Source organism: Triticum aestivum, chromosome 2B (genome assembly GCF_018294505.1).
Source record: "Triticum aestivum cultivar Chinese Spring chromosome 2B, IWGSC CS RefSeq v2.1, whole genome shotgun sequence".
NCBI lineage: Eukaryota > Viridiplantae > Streptophyta > Magnoliopsida > Poales > Poaceae > Triticum > Triticum aestivum.
Window position 1 is genome coordinate 463,118,232 of NC_057798.1, and position 5,692 is coordinate 463,123,923.

General features: G+C 46.1%; 1 pseudogene; it reads right to left on the bottom strand.

Moving 5' to 3' along the window:
• Positions 1-2,162: 2,162 nt before the first annotated feature.
• Positions 2,163-3,829, bottom strand: LOC123041404 (noroxomaritidine synthase 1-like; annotated as a pseudogene).
• Between the last annotated feature and the right edge of the window lie 1,863 nt (positions 3,830-5,692).

Below are 5,692 nucleotides of genomic sequence, written 5' to 3' on the forward strand. Positions count from 1 at the left end.
AAGATTTTTTACTATTACGACATCCGTGCATCTTTTGCATACTTCTAAAACTAGTACATCATTGCTAACTACGAAGTTATTATTATGTTTTTCAACAGAAACTCCCGATGGATTGTGTGCCTCATCTGATGTCTCTGCATGGTCGCCTCTCAGTTTTGAACATACTGCCAGGTAAATCTATGGAGCTCACCTGTGCATATCGGATTTCTAAAACCCGTGAACACATGTTCATCAAAGAATGGAAGAAATGTATGGACATTCGCAAGGAGGTTCTTGGAAGTAACATTCAGCGAAAGGCAAGAATTGGAGACAGGCTAATCTCCATTCTCCATAATGGAGGGTCAGGGGCTATCTTGTTTTTTGGTATTTTACCTTAGAAAATGTAGTAGGTCTTAATCGAATGTAGTAGGTCCTATGAGGTACAATATGTTTATTATGTGGTAATGTGTTAGAGTTGATAATGAGGAGTACTTGATAATGAGGTGTTATATGACAATGATGTATTATGATGATAAGTTGTTAATGATACGATGATGATGATGATATTATTATATCATTGGGTGAAAGAACCGCGGATTAGTTTCAAGTGGATGGACATCCACTTGAAACTAGTCCACAGTTCTTTCACCCCGTGATGTAATAACTCATTATGATGTAAAAACAATCTCTAAATTCCTGTTGTATGAAAACTTGTGTAAAGGTGTATGAATACAACATGAAATAAAAAAGAAATAAAATACTAAATAATAGTAGTAGCGCGGGAAAGGGGAAGCGCTACTACTAATTACCAGTAGCGTTGTTATGACAATGCACTACTACTAAGTCAATTTAGCAGTAGTGTGGATATAGGCGCGCTATTGCTAAGCATTATCTGTAGCGCCTTATCAGTAGCGCTCCTGCCCGCGCTACTGATAGGCCTAAAACCCGCGCTGCTGCTAGGCTTTTCCCTAGTAGTGATACAACCCTTCCATTTGACACTGATGCATACTTAGAATAGATCTGATGCTTGTGAGTACTTTGGATGAGTACTCATGGTTGCTTTGCTACCTCTTTCCCCTATACCCGGTTGCTGCGATCAGATGGTGGATCCCAGGAGCCAGATGCTGCCCCCGTCGACTACTACTACTACCCCGACGGAGCCTACTTCTACGTGGAGACCGTCGACGACCAGGAGTAGTTAGGAGATCCCAGGCAGGAGGCCTTGCCTCTTCGATCTTTGCTACTTTTGTGCTAGCCTTCTTAAGGCAAAACTTGTCTAACTTATGTCTTTACTCAAATATTGTTGCTTCCGCTGACTCTTGTGTATCGAGCTATGTATTCGAGCCCTCGAGGCCCCTGGCTTGCAATATAAAGCTTGTATTATTTTAATTTGTGTTTAGTGTTGTGTTGTGTTATCTTTCCGTGAGCCCCCGATCTTGATCGTACACATTTGTGTGTATGATTAGTGTACGATTGAATCGGGGACCTCACATGCGTGATTTAAAGAGAGAACACAAGGCCACATGCTTCCTACGAAGAGCATAGAACTATTTGTGATCAGGAAGAAAATAAAGCAATGGAATTGTTTCTTCTGGTTCAATTAAGATCTTCACGTACCTGAACGCGAGTCTGTGGCCTCTTCGAAACAGAAAAGTTCACTCTCACAGAAATTTTAAGACTCGAAAGATCCTCAAAGGCAAAGCATGGAAGGAGCTTGAGGTTTCTTGCTTTATCCTCAAAGAGAATGGTGTCACGTACTGTAGAATGGATAAACCATCTACTACTAAATGATGAACTGTACCACTAATTTGTCCAGTCCCTTTAGCCCCTTCAACGAGTATAGCGAGCATATCCGCTATGATGTTGAACATGCCTACCGGTGAAGTCTAGATGCTGGCAAGTTGTGTAATAGCTAGTTACCAGCCAAGATTTGAAGCAAGACTGTTCGTTCATCGATCAATTGGTTCCATTATTCTGTTAAGCACCCGTACATGTTCCATGGGGATGTTCGGCTTCTCGAGGCTGTGCCTATCTACTGGGAAAACATCTTTCAGCCGGTTGGGTCAGTTCCACATACTAGCAACATGTCACATGTAGATAGTCACATACAATATGGAGGAATCACCAGGTCTCGATGCTTTTATACCGTGTCTCATACAACAGGAGTAATAAATGGTGGTACATTGGTTGTTTTTCGTAAAAAAATATAAATTTCGATGCATGCATGCCTTTATTATTTGACTATAATGTGGTAACGGGTAGAACTGCCCTAGTGGCCGGCAAGTAAGTACGTTTACATACAATGAGAGTCTATTACATTTCTCGCTTCTTCAACTTAACAATGAGCCCATTTTCCATCTCCAGTATAATGGACGGCTTGGGCTGTATCCTCTGCCCTTTCACCAGTTGCACATCGAAGTTCCACACCGTTGTAGCAATGACAGTGTTCATTTGCATAACTGCAATGTCCTTGCCGAGGCACATTCTCGGGCCTGAGTTGAATGCCAAGAATTTGTGAGATGGTACATATCTCAGGTTGTTGCCATCATCCGAGAGCCACCTATGTGGGTTATAGTCGAGGCAGTCTTTACCCCACACAGCCTCCATTCTCCCCATGGAGTGGACAGAAATAAAAATGGTGTCACCGGCATGCACCTCATGGCCACTCGGCATGATGTCATCTACGGCCACCGTCTTGCGCAAGACAGGCGCTGGTGGGTACAGCCTGAGAGTCTCGTACAAGGTGGCTGTCAAATATACTAGAGATTTGGTCTCTTCTGGCTCAAAGATCACTGGGGTACACACTCCTACCGCTACTTTGCGTGATGCAATGGGTGAAAGTTCGTTGCGGATGATTGACACGATGTTAGGGTTTTGGGCAAGGTTGTAGAAGATCCATGTTAGGGTTGTGGCAATTGTGTCCCTCGCAGCGAGCATGTAGCTAATGATCACCGCATGGAGCAAGTCAACATTGGCGTAGTCTGGGTCTTCGAGGAAGGAAGAAATAATATCCACACTCTCTTGTTCCTTGCCATGTCCAAAATGACATGTGGTGATCTTCCTCTTCTCCATCATCTCCCGGACGAGCTCTCGTAGCACCATGCGTGCCATGTCAAGCTTTCTCTCAGGGCCGATATTTAGCCACCTCATCGACTTCCAACAAGAAGCTGGCATCATGAGCCTAAAAAATCCCACCTCCATCACCATGTCCAGGGCAACCGCTGCGTCCATGGGCGGCATGTCTGAGGATAGGAGCCCTGGATCCACACCGAAGAGAGGCGTAGCAGCCAGGTCAAACATAAGCCTCGACATCAATTCTTGCATGTCGAATGAAGTGTCGGCGATCGCCATGCGGGTGAACAAAGGGAGGAGGTTGTTCTCCACCTTGCCACAGAGGTAGGCCGCCATACTGGCAACGATCCGCGGGCTGCTGAGCATGCTCTTGGCTTTCGCATGTTGTCGGCGGCATGGCTCACCGTCGATGGTGAAGAGGCTGCCACCCATGATGTCGAAGATATCGGCGAATTCCGTGCCCTTGGGGAAGTTGGCATGGTTTGTCGTGAAGATGTGTCGGCGTTCGCAGGGTCACATGTGATGAAGAGGCGCATCCCAGTGCCAGGTGGTCCATGCGCCCTGAAGTTGTGGCCTGATCTTGCGAGGACCAGGGTGAAATAGTCATAGAGGTTGTGGAGGTTGGCCATGAAGGAAGGGAACATGTGCAGTATTGGCCAGTCTGTGGGAAGCACGGCTGGGTTCTTTGATCTACAACTAGCCCTGAGATACAAGCAAACTGGAACAAGTAGAACGAGGAATGTGGAGATGAGCATAATTGACATTGTTATCAGCAGTGTGAGATATGCTACTACTTGAGATTTATTCATCAATTAGCATGGCTGTGGCTCCATATATACACGCCTTCCCTCCATCATAGAAATACTACCTCAGTCCATTGGTACTATACTTGCTAGTATTCTCAGTTAGTGTCAACATAACTCCACTTCATTGGGCTCAAAAGCAGGTGATAGTTGGCAGATTTGGCGATAAGTATGTGAAGTGCAGTACTTGATAACTTTCATTCAAAATTGGATGGCTCCTTACTTAGCTCATCGGGCTATACTTTAGTGTACTTGATCAGTGTCAACATAAGTACATAACTACACTTCATTGGGCTCAAAAGCAGGCGGCAATTGGCAGATTTGGGGATCAACTACACTCTTTGATCCCATCGCCATGTACGCTATTGTCAACATGCAGGGTCATCGTCTTGCGAGGAGGATTCATAGCAGCAGTACCGTACGTGTGGCTGGCTGGCTCAAGTAATATGCAGCACACGTACGTACGGCAGGAGATGGAAGAGATCGACCAGTAATTGTTCAGCACGTACGCGTGTGTATATGCTTTGGAGTTCAGACACGCTATTCTTCTTCTAGAGCACACATTAGCAGCAGTGTTGAGCAACTGCAGAAGCAAACGCACTCCTAATTAAGATCAAACAAGTAGCCTTCTCAGTTCTCACTGCTTAATTACTTAATTCTACGTCTCTCGTAGCCAATTTGTCATTCTTCTTCCTTGGCATGGGCAGCAAGCATATATATCACATCTATATCATGATGTCCATTCAGATTTAAATTGGGATGGTTACAATATGACGGCTTTGCTAATCTTGTCAAGAATATATAACAAAGGCCGGCCATTGCTTGAACTAGAGATGGAATTTCACGTTCGTGCTATGCGACATACTATATATACCTAAGAGGGTTATCCTCACTAACTTATTTATCTCAACATGCAAGCATGCCACCTCATCATACAATTATGAATGGGTGGCTTCGACGGCAAACGCTCGGGCCCAGCCGGCTTGGTCGCCTAGTGGCTCAGTTGTGTCACGCAATTCTGTTTTTCCAGCTTCACCTTTTTGTAACAAAGATATGTCGCGGAAAGAACTTTTGCAACATGGATAATGTTGCAGATTTTTTTTGTTTGCAATGAAAAGATGTCGTAGCAACACGTTCGTCGTTGTCCTCAGCCGTTTTGCAACTCCATCGTTGTTGCAGAAACTCGTCGGCATGCGCTGCATGGCCTGGCAGACATGGCAACGGAAGCGCGAGGCTGACCCGCTGGTGTCGTGACGCTGTTCCTGAACCCGCTTCGTCCCTGGTGACGGGGACCTCTGGCTGGGATCGCGCCGCGGCATAGGCTGTGTGGGTCTTCCTTTCGGCACCTAGGTGGCTTCGACGGCGAACGCTCGGGCCCAGCCGACTTGGTCGCCCTGCCATGCATGCTCGCCTAGTGGGTCCGAACCAGACCGCTTGTTGCGGTGTGCTTTTTGAAACAGATGCTTAGTTGCAAGAATATGTGTGGATAGCGTTTCAGTGGATACACGGATGAAAGAAAAGATGCGGTGTGCGGGCCCATGAAGACGCGTGGTAGACGTTGAACGCGGCGGATGTTAGGGTAAAATCGGTCGGTTGAGCCTAGCTTTTCACCAAAGAAGCTCCGGGTCCACGATGGGCTGGCTCCTCACTAAGCTGCGCTTACAAGAAGGTAGCACAACCCAGTACCAACCCGGTGGAGCCCAGTCCCTGACATGGCCCCTCGGCTCAAGCAGGAGTCCTCCGCCGAGTCGACGACGAGGATGCGGGATAGGCATCGTCGACGTCGATAACAAAATGCTTAATTATGAAAACAAAATTAATAAACACTTAGCAAAATT